This window comes from Acipenser ruthenus, chromosome 52 (genome assembly GCF_902713425.1).
Source record: "Acipenser ruthenus chromosome 52, fAciRut3.2 maternal haplotype, whole genome shotgun sequence".
NCBI classification, from domain to species: domain Eukaryota; kingdom Metazoa; phylum Chordata; class Actinopteri; order Acipenseriformes; family Acipenseridae; genus Acipenser; species Acipenser ruthenus.
This window is the reverse complement of record NC_081240.1, coordinates 1,280,843-1,293,431: the sequence shown is the minus strand read 5'-3', so window position 1 is coordinate 1,293,431 and position 12,589 is coordinate 1,280,843. Positions and strand designations below refer to the sequence as shown.

Below are 12,589 nucleotides of genomic sequence, written 5' to 3'. Positions count from 1 at the left end.
TGTTACGTTTTGTAGTTTTAATGCAAATATGGAAATCCCCCTCCCATACTGTCACGTGTATTTAGTCTTTAAGACACGTTTGAAAACCATGTTCCATGACTGTAGTTTATCAGATTATAATGGGGAATTAAACAAAGGTTTGGGGTACTATTTAATTTAAGTGTATTTCACTGGTTGCCTACGAGGGCTTGAGAGGAGGCGAAATTGGGAGTGAAATATTAAGAATGAGACAAGATGAGAGGATTTCTCCGGTTGCTTAGGAGGCTTGAGAGGGGTGAGACATTTGAGAGTTTAAGAGTGAGACGAGTTTGAGGGATGGCGAGATTGAGGGCTGGAGTTTGGGAATGGTGCTTAGTAACATTGAGGTTAGATACTGATAGCGGGACTAGATAGGGGGACGAAGAGTTTTCCCTTCTCGTCGGGTCAGGCAGCATCCTCTGGCTGCTGGGCGACGTAGAGAGGGAGACCCGAGAAGAGCAAAGGATTAGATATAAACACTTTCCGCCGGGTCAGACAGCATCCTCCGACTGCTGGGTGACGTAAAAGTGAGAGAGAGAGAGCAAAGTTTAGACACATAACATACAACAAACTGACTCTCGCTCCCGAAGGGCAGGCAGCATCCTCTGGCTGCTGGGCGTTTAGTGGAGCAAGAGACAGGAAGGGGACGAACAGGACAAAAGGACAGATCCTTCGCAACTCAGTGCAGCATCCTCAGGCAGCTAAGCTGGCAGCTGGGCGGCGTGGAGAGCTTAGGAAAAAGTGTCTCAGGTCCGTTTAGGAGAGACGAAAACAGAGAAACCCCCCCCCCCCCTCGGTCAGGGCCCGCTCGGCAGGTGGAGGCACGGCCTACTGCATGAGGGGGCTGAAATAGTCCTGGACCTGAAATGGAAGAGAGGAGATGGGACAGCAAGGTTGAGGCCTGGAAGGCTTAGCGCATAAGCAGCAGAAGAATAGGATGTGGCTGGGGGTCCCCTCAGGCAACGAGGAACAGCCGGGTAGCAGTGGTTGAGACGAGAGGCCGACCCGGACAGCCGGGGGAGTGAGACTCACTTCTCCCCACATGAGGATGCCCGGCTCCCCGCAAGAACCGCACCGTGGGATAGAAAAGAGATCGCAGAGCCGCACACATAGACAAAAGCTAGAAGAAAAGAGAAAAGACAAGAGATGTTAGTAGACAACCTATGCCTATAAGCCGTCCGCACTGTGGAGAGGAAACCCCCCCCTGCAGGGAGGAAACCTCTGGTGGGCCTGGCGGAGAGGGCGCCCCACTCCGGGCAAGCTAACGACTGCTTGGTGAGCTGTGGCGATGTCTGCAGAGGATGATATAATATAAAGTTCACAGCTGAAGAGATCCAGCGCCCCATAGACTTAATCAAATGTTGATTCCTGCCCTGGCTGCGGAGGCAGCTGCTCCGATCCGGAATGAATGGGGGGAAAAATAGTTAGAAGAAAGTCCGATCCGTGACAAGAGGGTGCATAAACGAGATGAGAACCAGTGTCTCGTAAGTATAGATCTGGAGCTGTCGATGAAGAGGGGATCCGATGGAAGATACTGAATCCTTGGCTTAATTGGACCGTTTTTGAAGATCTGATGTGGAGGATAAAGTGGTTTCCGGGGATTTGAGAGAGATCTGAGCACTTGAGGCCTAGAGCTGGGAAGCTGGAAGTTGATGGAGTTGAGAATTCTGCACAGCGGAGAAATCCAAAGGCGGCGGTCAGGCACAGGGTTTCCATGACGATGTCGTTGAATAGGTTGAAGCATCCTTGCCAGAGAGCAGTGATGAGACAAAGGAGAAGGTCAGTAGAGATTGAATAACTTGATGGAGAGGAGGGGAGCAGGCTTTTCTCCATACCTCTGAGAGTTCTCTCTAGAGATCCGCCATCTCAAAGACAGACGAGAGGAGAAAGATTGGAGGCGAAATTGATACTGAATGCATGCTAGGTAGCATCTAAATAGAGGAGGGGGCTAAATGTAGATACAGCCTGAGGTGAGTGATGAAGGCGAGGAGGTGCTGTAGGTTGAAAGAGGTATAAGAGTTCCGTTTTTTTTATTTATTTATTTATTTATTTTTTTATTATTATTATTTATTTATTTTTTACACTCGCAAAAGTGAGTAAATGAAGACCAGGCAGTCGAGTAGGAGGAATGGGTAGATGGGACGAGAGCGTTCTCCATGAATCCACGTGCTGATTGAAGGAGGCCGGAGAGAGAGTTATTCAGTTGAATATTGTCTTGCTGAAGGGTGGTACGAGTCGAAGGTTGGGGTCTGCTCCTGGGACCAGGTTGCGGAACTTCTGGATCTTGATGTAACTGTCTGTTTTGAAGTCCTGATGAATAGGAGGAAGTTATTTCCGGGGACTTGAGTGAGGTCAAAGTGCAGCAGGCTGATGGCTGGGAAACTGGAGATTCCAATGAGATTGGTTGTCTTGATGGAGAGGAGGATGCGAGACTCTCAGGCGGACCTCCGGGATTGAAAGGGGGGGTGGGGAACGGAGGAGAAACTGGTGCTGTATACCTGAGAGATAATTCCTGATGGAGGAAGGAGCCAGGTTAAGCCTGAGGTCTGGCATAAAGGCAAGGAGGTGCTGAAGGTTATAGGTGGTGAGAGAGATACTAATCTGGGCACAGAATGTGGTGAAGGAAGACCAGGCAGTAGAATAAGAAGAGCGAGTGGAAAGGGCGAAGGCAATTCTCCCTGAAGCTGCAGACCGACTTGGGGAGGCTGAAGAGTGTGGAGTTTAGTGAAACACCAGCTGATTGAAAGAAGGAACTTGTCGTGGGTTGGGGTCTGCTTCTGGGACCAGGCTGTAAAACTTGCGGACCATCACACAACCTCCACCATGTTTAACACTGGGCATGGTTAACTTTTCCTTTTTTTACTGCAAGGTGTAGTATTCTGTAGTAAAATTACTACAGCTGGCCAAAGTCCAGTATCTGGGTGAGCGGAATGGTTCACAAGACCTCATGGTTGATATGGCTTGACACTCCAAGTCTATCCATTGTATTACCCTTGATGTAACTGTTGCCTTCCCCCCCCCCCCCCCCCCACTGGTAGATCGACTGATGCTGTCATGGTAAGTTCACAGGGTGCACTCTGTTCCTTCAGGAATCCTGCAGAGGAAGTGCTTCACAAGAGCAGTTAGTACTTCCAAGGTCAGGTCATTGAATAGACAGAGCAGCCTTTTCTGAGGGTAGAGATTAAAGAGTGAAGGATGTCTATTGATATAGGGAGCCAGGAGGGAGCAGCAAGGGGGGGGGGCTCTTGAGGAACTCTCTGAGTGTCAAGCAAACTGATGGGATGGATAGGAGTGTTGAAGAAGGGACGGAGATGAGGCGGCAGAAATACTAAATTCCGGAGATGTAGGCTTTAACGGTAGTGGGGGCTAAGTGAAGAGAATTCCTTGCATAGGCTAGAATCCGTTGCTCATTAAATCGGAATGGGATGTATTTTGAGTGCAGAAAGTTGTAAATGTTTTCCATCCAGTGGTAAATGAAGATTTGGTCGCTGGGACTAAGAGTGTGGCCATGTAGTGATGAGCAGATTGCAGAAGGTTGGAGAGTGTTGTATTTAGTTGAACGGCAGATGTTGGTGTTGCAGAGTTTGATGGGGGCTGAGGTGGCAGCTGGACCTGAACAAATATATGAAATCGACTGCCGAGTTGTTTTTAAAAACGAAGGCAGAGAGATGAGATGCTAACCATCCTGTGTTAGTTAATACGGGATTGATCAGCGGTTTGCAGTAGAGGCAGGATCTGCTGAACGGGGAGAGATCTGAGGGAGTACATGAAGGAATGCTGTCAGTAGTGTGCAGTGGCCTGCTGTAGAGAGCAGAGCTGCTGAATGAGGTGGAAATTGGTATTTGAGAGTTAAGGCGTTTTTAGATGATGTCAGCGATGGGGCTGCCTTTGGGCAGAGATGAAGAATGCATAGATCTGAGGCCGCTGCAGAACCTGAGAGGATGGGAATGCGTTGCTCGGAGGCTGCTGCAAAACCTATTGATCTGATCAGGAGCAGTCTAAGAGTGTATTGTCTATTGCGGGATAGGAGGACGCTTGACTGAAATGTTGATAATCGTAGCACATAGTTTCCGTACGTGACTGGTAGCACAAATTGAATGACATGGACTTTGAAAGTTATATTAAGTGCCTTGATGAAGTTGGGGGCAAATGAGGAAGTGCAAATCTGGGAACACGAAGGTTGCAGGATTGGCCTGATGCAGGGAAGCTGGAAAATTAATGTGACGGTGGATTCTTAACATCTCAGAAAGCTGATAAGCATGGCTTCATGACAAGGTCCTCAAGGGGAGGGGTTTGGATTTAAAAAATTCAAGTTAATATATGTAGCAAAAGAGGTTGAGGCAGGAGGGGACTGAGAATCCCTCAGAAAGACAACGAACTGCAGGAATTGATAGAAAGTTTGGAGTGTGCGAGATTCGCAGCGATAGCAAATCATCTTAAATTATGTAGAGCTTGTGGTGTTATGCTGCCATCTAGAGGTTTTGATTGGAATTGAAACTATTGTCTTCAGTGAAGCGGGGTAGCATATATTTGGTTATTGTGATTAAAATCCTCGTCTATGTATAAAACATTTGCTTTAGAACAGTTAGTGATGATATAAGTAAGTTAACGTAGGTCTAGAAGAGGAGCCTGCAGTATTTAGATGTCACAATTCGGCGAGTTGAAGCTCTCATGTTGCAAAAGCGCAGCAGCAGGAGCCGGAAGATTGCAGTCGTGAGGCACAGGCTCGCATTGCCTGTTAAAGCTGCCTGGTCGCCATGGCAACTTACCACTCCTAGTAGTCACTTGATGAGGCGTTGCCGTGGTAACCATGGTCTGTGAGGCGCCGGTGTGAGAGTTGCAGTGTAGCGGTGACGTCGAAACAGTCTTTCTGATGAAAACGCAGAGCAAGCTGAGAATGACGCTGCGCTTTGAACGGCGCAGACTGAGCAGGTAGGAAAATAGCAGAAACCATCTTGAGAGCGCAGAGCAGAGAAACGAACTGCAGTGAAAGAAACGAACAAAAAAAAAACAAACACAGAGAAGGAAGCGGAGATAGTGCTGGGTTAAAGTAGAAAAAACAGAGAGAGATAGACAGGAGGGGCAGCCAATAACATACGTGGAGCAGCGCTGGCCCTGCCCTAATAACTGACGAGGCGAGCGCTGCGTTGTGTGATTGGCTGGAAATACTAAATGAGGCTGAACTGGGATCAGCTTCCACCTGGAAGAGATCGCGGACGCTACCGGGCAGGACGCCACGGAGGGAAGGAAAGACAGGCTAAAGAAAAGGATAAAGAAGAAGAAAAGAAAAGCAGCGCAAAGCGGGAGAGAGCCCTCAACGCCATCCCCCGAATTACACCTAAAGGCTAACATTTATTATTATTATTATTATTATTATTATTAATTTTCTTAGCAGACAACTTACAGTTATCACAAAATATACATATTTCACAATGCAGTAAGAGCAGATAAAATATACAATAACTTCAGTCCTGATAAGAGCAACTTTAACTAAAATATATCCATGTACAGGTCGATAATCACACTATAGTAAAAATACATAGAATACTTCCGTCCTAATAAGAGTAAGTTGAACTAATTTATACACATTTTAAGAAACACAATATATAGTTGTTGTTGTTACTGTATTTAAACAATATGTAGAATCGCCGAAATCACAAGCTTACACAAACATCTCCCGTCCATAAGTAATAAACTCGCGCACGTTCACGTTGCAGCAGACGCTGCTCTACAGGATTGCAATGACAGATTACGCGCTTTGCGTCGTGAGAGAGGAATCACACGCTCCCGCTGGCAGATAGCAAGGTTTGATGCGCAGATCATCGGGGAAACATGAATCCTTGGGAGCACTGAATTCGTCTTAAAAGGTGCATTAGTTTTTATCTTGACTAGCTTGCAGTATTGCCTGTATCCACTTGGGGGAGACAAAGATACACCCAAATATCTCTAGTTCTTTAGTTCTCATCCAGACTGTATTGATTTGCTTCATACTTCTGCAGTAATCCATCATCCATTTGTTCAGTTGTATTTTATGACCATTGCAGTGCCACTGTCTGTCTACCTGCCACTGAAGATAATTTAGGGTACAGTTAACACACTGTGGTCCCACAAGTACAGGGCAGTTACAATGGGGTGAGGCTGGTAGAATGGGACCACAGTGTGCTAACTATACCCTCAATGATCTTCAATGGCAGACAGAGAGACAGCAGCACTGCAATGGTTCTGTATTACACGGAGGGCCAATGGTTGCACAAGTATAGGGCAGCTAAGGGGCAATGATTCTTTTTATTTGCTGCAGTGTCCCCCACCTGGGATTGAACCCACGACCCTCCGGTCAAGAGTTCAGAGCCCTAACCACTACTCCACACTGCTACACTACAGTAACACAGGCGCGATTTGTTTTACACAATACATTATATATTCACTGTGTTTGAATTTGCAAAAAAAATAAATAGCAGACTAATCCAAAAAAATAATTCAACCCAGTACTGCAGTAACAGCAATAATAAGAAGGGCTTGGGATGATGAAACCTCATGAAATGATAAGGGGGCGGTCTAAAGAAAGGATCTTTTGAGGCTCTGTACTCATTAGTTACTGACTTGTTTCAGTTCTGCTGCAGAAACACAGCTAACCGAGGGACGAGTGAATTAAGAGAGAGAGAGAGACATGAACCCAACTCCAAGGAGAAGGAACAGCAAAGAGCCTGCCAGGTAATATCAGGTCTTATCTCCTCTCTCTGCAGAGGCATGCGTGCTCCAGTTTAATAACATACCTGACGACTCCAGTCCAGATTCACCAGCAGCACCAGCACCTCAATGACTCTCCCAGTAACTGCTGCCCTTTCACTTGGGAGCTGTGTTTAGGGTTTTTAATGAATAGTAACATGTCTGTGATGATGGTTATTTGCATGCGTGTTTCTCATCAACAGAGGGAAAGCCCAGGAGCAGACAGAGGGGGGCTCGGAGGACTAGGAGGAACTGGAGAGACTGAGGAGGGAAAACAAGGAGCTGGAGGCGATGTACAAGGAGGAGAAACTGAGGAGGTGTATTAAAAAATACTTTGCAGGTTTACCGTAGAGGATAAGCCGATTTTAAATTCTCATTGTGTCTCATTGTGTTCTCATTTCTACACGTCTCCCCGCCTTATCAATCTATCAGTCTGACCTTTCAACTCTGCCTGTACACAGAGTTGAAAGGTCACACTGTCACATGATTTGAATGGGACGGGGAAGGCTGTCTGGCAGTTAGGAGTCTCCAGACAAGCTTCTCAAAGCCAGGTTTTACAAATGATAACGGCTCCTGGGTCATGTGATCAATTTGACCACACAAATCGTCTGAGAAGCATGACAGCGTCAAAGAAATTTCAACGCGAAATCATTTTACTGTAACGATGTGTTTATGATTTCATGGGGCGATGCTGTCGCGGTGATATTGAAGAGTGTAATATTAAAAACATCCTAACATTAGGATTATAAACTTGTCTTTGCAGAGAGGAGCTTGAAGAGACCCTCCGAGATCTCAAGCCCCAGGGAATGGACCCCCAGTTTGAGACTCTAGCCACCCCCACAGCAACGATATATTTCTTTCAAAACGGTGTTCAGAATTAGTTGTCCCTCTCTAAGCCGGACATGTCTGGAGTTGTCTGATTTAAAAAACAAACAAACAAAAACATTTTGTATAAATATCTACAGTAGGCCTAAACTACTGCTCTCAATTAGAACTGTTTCCTGTATCTTGTATTTGAATTTACTCTGAAAGGAAACCAAATTCACATATATTTTTTTTAGTGGAATGGAATGTACTTTCTAAACAATTGTTTTTCTGAGACGTTTAACGGCTCTTAGTCGAATTTGCTCTCAAACGTGATTATTTTCTGTATTGTTCTCAGTTGAATTTGCTCCTGTTTGCCGCTGACTTGACTGTATTTTTATAACGGCTCTTATCTGTAATGTGATATTTTGTAACACCTGTAAGTCGCCCTGGATAAGGGCGTCTGCTAAGAAATTAATAATAATAATAATAATAATAATAATAATAATAATGCAGTAAAATCTAATTATTACCTGAAGCGCACTTTTTTTTTTTTATTAGTAACAGTTAACAGAAAACAGAACACTCCCTTCACAGGAATAATCATTTTGAAATGTACACAGAAAGGTTGACAGTGTGTTTATTGCAGTTTATTTTTTTTTGTCGTCTTTTGCTTCCGTTTTTGACATCCAGTTTTGAATTTCTTTTTATCGGTCTAGTTCCAGAGGTTCGGCAGGTTTCGTTTTTGATGGTTTAAAATCGTATAATTATAATTCGGGCGTTAATGATAATAAGAGACGTTATGATAACGAGGCTCCATAAAACGCGCGTCAAATGAAAGTCTTGCTTGTTGGAAAGTCTGACGGAACTCTTGTATGATGTGTGTCGAGATCAGCCAATAGCTGTCGGCTTTACGAAGCACTGGGGCGGACCTAGGACTATATAAGGAAGGATAGGACAATGATGTCACAAGTGGGCAGAGTTAGTAAACAGTGACGCAATCCTGGAGCCCGTAGAGCTCTTTCACTGCGCGCTCTCAATGCTTTTAAAGTATTCACTCTCGCCCTGGCAAAATGTTTCTTCACATAATCAACATAAATAACAGCCAGTCTCTTTATAATGACGATATTTTGTATTGTTATTAAAACATACCGGTATATCCTGGCGCTGCAGCACAGCATCTCCGCAATGTATTCAGTACTGAGTGGGCTCCACAGCATCTCCGCAATGTATTCAGTACTGAGTGGGCTCCACAGCATCTCCGCAATGTATTCAGTACTGAGTGGGCTCCACAGCATCTCCGCAATGTATTCAGTACTGAGTGGGCTCCACAGCATCTCCGCAATGTATTCAGTACTGAGTGGGCTCCACAGCATCTCCGCAATGTATTCAGTACTGAGTGGGCTCCACAGCATCTCCGCAATGTATTCAGTACTGAGTGGGCTCCACAGCATCTCCGCAATGTATTCAGCACTGAGTGGGCTCCACAGCATCTCCGCAATGTATTCAGTACTGAGTGGGCTCCACAAATGGCGCCTGTAATTGATTACCGAACTGCATCATGGGATTGACTGTCCTATCCTGCTTTATACAGTCCGAGGTGAGGACACAGAAAGTCTGACAGAGAGTTTATTGCAGTTTAACGAAGTTACGTAAAACACAGTCCCTGTGCAGCTCCCACTCAGCACAGGTAGAAATATTGTGTTCCTGTGAGTCCGCATTACAGTGTCAATGAAACGGATGTGTCGCGGGACAGACCCAGACTAGGGTTTAAATTCATAATACACGGGTTTTAAAAGTGACGTTTGGCACAGATTGAAATATAGAAACATTACATTTTACTGGAAAGTACAAATCTGTGCTCCTCTCGTTAATGATCGCGTTGCTATAGGTTTTGTGAATGGAGGCTGTTCTGCTGTGAGTATATCGGGGTGCTCTGTGCTCCCCTCGTTCATGATCGCGTTGCTATAGGTTTTGTGAATGAAGGCTGTTCTGCTGTGAGTATATCGGGGTGCTCTGTGCTCCCCTCGTTAATGATCGCGTTGCTATAGGTTTTGTGAATGGAGGCTGTTCTGCTGTGAGTATATCGGGGTGCTCTGTGCTCCCCTCGTTAATGATCGCGTTGCTATAGGTTTTGTGAATGGAGGCTGTTCTGCTGTGAGTATATCGGGGTGCTCTGTGCTCCCCTCGTTAATGATCGCGTTGCTATAGGTTTTGTGAATGGAGGCTGTTCTGCTGTGAGTATATCGGGGTGCTCTGTGCTCCCCTCGTTAATGATCGCGTTGCTATAGGTTTTGTGAATGGAGGCTGTTCTGCTGTGAGTATATCGGGGTGCTCTGTGCTCCCCTCGTTAATGATCGCGTTGCTATAGGTTTTGTGAATGGAGGCTGTTCTGCAGTGAGTATATCGGGGCGCTCTGTGCTCCCCTCGTTAATGATTTGAGTTTTGTTGCACAGTCGAAACACAGCTAACTGCGGAACGACTGGTTTCGGAGATACAGACACGGAGATGACTTCAAGGAGGAGGAAACAAAGATGTCGCCACAGCTGCATGGGAACCTCAGCATTTCCCCGGTTCATTATTAATAGCGGGCTGTCAAGACTTGTCAGCGGGTCGAGCGAGGTGAGATAAAGACACACACAGGATTATTTAAAGTCGTTCGTGACTCGCATGACTCTGAACAGGTCTGTGTTTCTCTCTCGTCATGAACCAGCTGCTGCCCAACCCGAGGAACTGCTTTGAAGACATTTCCTTCCTGTGTCATGTGACCCGCAGCTCGCTTCAGCTACAGTGAAGAGGAGCGCTTGTGCGAGTCGATTTTATACTTCGTATTGTTGAGGATAGTGGATAATAAAACTATATGCATAATAATAATAATAATAATAATAATAATAATAATAACAACACACATAAATATAACACTAATAATCAGAGTTGAAAGTCAGCCAGTACGCCCCGGAACTGCGTACCGGCAAAACATCTTGTCAAGGTACTTCAATATTTCATCTTATCACAATGATAGGCTACATCATTTTTTCTTTGTATTTTCCGTCCTTTTCGCTTCTTCTTCTTCGTTGTTCGGTTATTATTGATGTTTAAGCAAAATAACTCGACGTCACGCAGGTTCCGGTCATGTGACTTATGATGTCAGAGTATGCTGACTGCCAAAGGGGCTTCCGCATACTTGTGAACATGGAGTCTGCAAAATAAGGGAGCTTTTGTAAACTGAAATTTTCTAAAGACACAAACATACAACTATTCCACTATAATTTGGAAAAACTATTATTGTATTAAATACATAAGAACATAAGAAAGTTTACAAACAAGAGGGGGCCCCATTCAGCCCATCTTGCTCGTTTGGTTGTTAGTAGCTTATTGATCCCAGAATCTCATCAAGCAGCTTCTTGAAGGATCCCAGGGTGTCAGCTTCAACAACATTACTGGGGAGTTGGTTCCAGACCCTCACAATTCTCTGTGTAAAAAAAGTGCCTCCTATTTTCTGTTCTGAATGCCCCTTTATCTAATCTCCATTTGTGACCCCTGGTCCTTGTTTCTTTACTGCACAATACTGTTATTTTGGTACTGCGTCAGTGACTTGGAGAAAAAGAACGTCTTATTTAGTTTTTCAGGGCAAATCGGGTAACCCTAACGACATGAACAGTGCGAGAAACTCAAGCTCTAATATAAATTTGGTCAGACACCAAAATCCAAGCAGAACAACTGGACAAAACATACAAAAAGATCATAGTTTTTTTTTCCTATTAAGTGCTGTTGTAACTGTTAGTATTAACCTGTATATTTAAAGTTCAAAATGAATAATTCAAAATGAAACATAATCTTAATAGATATAAAATTGTTTAAAATACAATGCTCCCATGGCACTTCATTAGCAACACAGACGTTTCCAAAAACAAACCCAGCATTTGAGTAACTGTGATAACAAGAAGTGGTCGGGATGATTTCAAACAGCATGAAAAGATAAGGGGCCGGTCTAAAGAAAGAGAAAGAAAAATGACATTTGAAGCGCTGTACTCTTTAACAACAGACTTGTTTCAATTGTGTTGCAGAGGAGAAACACAGCTAACTGAGGAACGAGTGATTCAGTAGAGAGAGGCATGGACCCGACTCCAAGGAGAAGAAGAAGGAGTAAAGAGAATGACCCTCCTGATATGTCACAAGAGCCTGCCAGGTACTGAAAGTCTTTTCTTATTAGTTCACGGTGCGGCGGCATGCTGAATAATACCTTTACTAAGAAGCTGTTCAGGAATCCAAATCACTGAGCTGAGTCTCAAGACCAGGGTTAGAGTCCAGACCTCTCTGTGCTTTATAATGCTTCCCTATGCTTTACCAGACCTCTCTGTGCTTTACACTGCTTCCCTATGCTTTACCAGACCTCTCTGTGCTTTACAATGCTTCCCTATGCTTTACCAGACCTCTCTGTGCTTTACAATGCTTCCCTATTCTTTACCAGACCTCTCTGTGGTTTACAATGCTTCCCTGTGCTTTACCAGACCTCCCTGTGCTTTACAATGCTTCCCTATGCTTTACCAGACCTCTCTGTGCTTTACAATGCTTCCCTATGCTTTACCAGACCTCTCTGCTTTACAATGCTTCCCTATGCTTTACCAGACCTCTCTGTGCTTTACAATGCTTCTCTATGCTTTACCAGACCTCTCTGTGCTTTACAATGCTTCCCTATGCTTTACCAGACCTCTCTGTGCTTTACAATGCTTCCCTATGCTTTACCACACCTCTCTGTGCTTTACAATGCTTCCCTATGCTTTACCAGACCTCTTCCTCTCTCATTCCCCTCTTTCTTTCTCATTCTCATTTGAAAAACCATGTTAATGAGTATTAAGAAATAAGAAAAAGTCAGTTCATCACATTATTTTTTTTTTTTTATTAAATCACATTACTAAAATCTGAAATATTAAACATTTTATGGAAATCAAAAAACAAAAACACACACACAATAAAGCAAACTTAAGTTCACTTTTTTTAAAAACTGTTACAGCACTGAGTATTGGATGCCATTTTCTAA

The 12,589-nt window shown here is 44.4% G+C and overlaps 1 long non-coding RNA gene across 2 annotated transcripts; it reads left to right on the top strand.

Moving 5' to 3' along the window:
* Positions 1-5,236: 5,236 nt before the first annotated feature.
* Positions 5,237-12,399, top strand: LOC131723000 (uncharacterized). Of its 2 annotated transcripts, XR_009320094.1 has the most exons (4): positions 5,237-5,885; positions 6,628-6,729; positions 6,948-7,061; positions 7,508-12,399. It is a non-coding gene; the product is annotated as an uncharacterized LOC131723000 (long non-coding RNA). The 2 variants fall into 2 exon arrangements; XR_009320093.1 differs by lacking the exon at positions 5,237-5,885 and having other exon boundaries at positions 6,142-6,729.
* The last annotated feature ends 190 nt before the right edge of the window (positions 12,400-12,589 follow it).